Genomic DNA, 2441 nt, shown 5'->3' on the forward strand with positions numbered 1-2441 from the left:
AGACCCCACTCCCAGAGCCAGGGGTAGAACCCAGGAGTCCTGATCCCCACCCCTCCAAGAGAGCCAAGGTGTCCTGACATCTAACCCCTCCTCCCCACGCAGCAGCCCCTCTCCCCCCAGGGCAGGGACCCGCCTTCCCACTGAGCCCCGGACGGTTCCCACCTCTGTCCCCCAACAGCGCTGGAGCCGCCCCATCCGGGCCCATCCCCACCCTCCGGAGCCCTGCCCCCAGCAATCAGCTGTTCCCCCGCCCATCCCCCACACGTGCTGTTGTCAGCCCCCCCCCCCCCGCCACGTTACCCCGCTGGCTCGGGGGGGCTCCCCCTCCCAGGGACTCCGGAGGAAGTTGGGGCTGGTGCTGACTGCTTCCTGTGCCCCCCCTCCTCCCAGCCACCGCCACCCACTCACCGCGGGGGCGGGAGCGGGCTCCCCAGCTGGGCTCCCCGCCCTAGGGTGCGCCCCCGGCTCCAGCTCGCCCCGCGCTGCGGTCCCCGCGGGGAGGACACCAGGGGAGGGACTCAGGAACGGAGACAACGTTATGGGGGGAGAGGATGCGGGGAGGGGGGAGAAACCCGGGAGAATCTCCATAGTGATTGGCTGGCACAGGCCACCCCCCCGCTTCAACCCAGCTGCCATTGGCCGGGGGAGCAGCCGCAGACCGAGTGGATTGGGAGTGGAGGGAGACCCCTCCAGCAGCCAGCGCCTCACCGCACTGCCCGCCCCCACCTGGGAGGGGAACCCAGGCGTCCTGGCTCCCCACCCCCACATGCTGCTCTAACCCGCTAGACCTCACTCCCCGCCGCAGCCAAGAATAGAACCCAGGAGTCCTGGCCACTAGCCACCACTGCCACTCTCTAGCCACAGCTGAGAATGGAACCCAGGAGTCCTGACTCCCAGCGCCCCCTCGAACCCACTAAACTCCCCTCCCAAAGCAGGGGACAGAACCCAGGAGTCCTGGCTCCCGGCCACTGGTGCTCTAACCATTAGACCCCACTTCCCACTCAGACAGTGATTGAACCCAGGTGGCCTCGAGCCCTATGTGTGAGTTCAGCCCAAATAGCCCCTGCCTCCTAATTTACCCTCTGCTCACAGAGTAACTGAGTTTGCTGAGCAAATTTATAACCCCAAATTTATAACTCTGGGACTTGAATGTCTGAGTGCCTGGGTTACAGCAGAGAGAAACTGAATAAAAGGGGCTGTGTGTTAACCTTCCACCCACAGAGAGAGAAGTAGAGACACAATGAGAGTCTGTTCACAATGCAGTGTGGATGCTCACACATGGGCTTGGAAACAGAGTCCACGGGCCTGTAGCCCCAGATTTAGTGGGCAGTGTAGACAAACCCTCTCTCCTGGGATGGAAGAGACTCCCCAGCAGGAAGGGCCTGCAGGAGCAGAGCCGTGCAGGGCCTCCCAGAGCCCTGAGCAGGGAGGAGGAGATCCCAGCCCAGCCCACCACTGATGTCCACCATAGTGGATCGACCCTACAAATGCACTGCATGTGGGAAGAGCTTCCTGCTCAGCTCCCAGCTCCTCGGGGAATTGATTAGATGAGATATGCCCAGATGATGCTGTCAGGTGACCCACGCCCTACACTGCAGAGGAAGGCAAAACAACAACAACAACAAAGCCCCAGACAATCTGACCTGGGGGGAAATTCCTTCCTGACCCCAAATCTGGCAACCCTAAGCATGTGAACAAGACCCACTAGTTAGGCATCTAGAAAGTATGCTCTGGACCAGCTCAAAGCACTGGCTCACCCTGTCCAGTGTCCTGTCTCCAGCTGCGACGCTCTGTGCTTCAGAGGAAGGGAGGAAAGAAACCTCTCAGAATGGACCTGGCCAACTGTGCATCAGGGGGAAAAGTCCTTCCTGACAGCTGCAGGGATGAAGCTCTGAAGTATGAGATTAGATTAGATTGATTGTCATAATGCAGAGCTGCAAGCATGATGAGCACATGTGTGCTTTACTCAAGGCCACCCAGAGAGTCTGTGGTGGAATGGGGAATGAATGCAAGTCTCCCACATCCTAGGTTAGGACTGTAACCCCTGGGCCATCCAATCTCCATTGTCCTAGCTGGGAGAAGGGCACAACACTTGGCAAAAATCAGTGAGTCAGGGGAATTATTATTTTAAAGAATGGGGTTTTTGCAGCTGCCTTTGTGGTGGGGATCAAACATCCAAACCCAGCGGGGAGCTGGGAAAAGCTCAGTCTCGAATTTTTTCCATTTTTGTCATTGGAAGGAGCTGAGAGGACACGACACGAGTAAGGAAGTGACAGTTGTTTGGAGGAAGCTTTCCCAGCAGGCTGGCTGTTCTGGAACTGTCCACTAGGGGTCTCCTTACAGGCTCCTCTGAAGCCGCTGCTGTAGACGGGATACCAGGCTAGATGGGCCCATGATTCTGATCTGGGCAGACGGATGCAGGGGTCTGATCTGGAACTGTG

General features: G+C 58.8%; 1 protein-coding gene across 1 annotated transcript in view; it reads right to left on the reverse strand.

The window, feature by feature from the left end:
* The window catches only part of ZNF771 (zinc finger protein 771), a 5304-nt gene extending 4775 nt beyond the window's left edge, over nt 1-529 (reverse strand). The window contains exon 1 of the mRNA XM_029913801.1: nt 409-529. The gene's annotated coding sequence lies outside the window, so the exon portion shown is untranslated. The remainder of the gene's footprint in view (nt 1-408) is intronic.
* Between the last annotated feature and the right edge of the window lie 1912 nt (nt 530-2441).

This window comes from Terrapene carolina, unplaced genomic scaffold, assembly GCF_002925995.2.
Source record: "Terrapene carolina triunguis isolate 2854851 unplaced genomic scaffold, T_m_triunguis-2.0 Scaffold926, whole genome shotgun sequence".
NCBI classification, from domain to species: domain Eukaryota; kingdom Metazoa; phylum Chordata; order Testudines; family Emydidae; genus Terrapene; species Terrapene triunguis.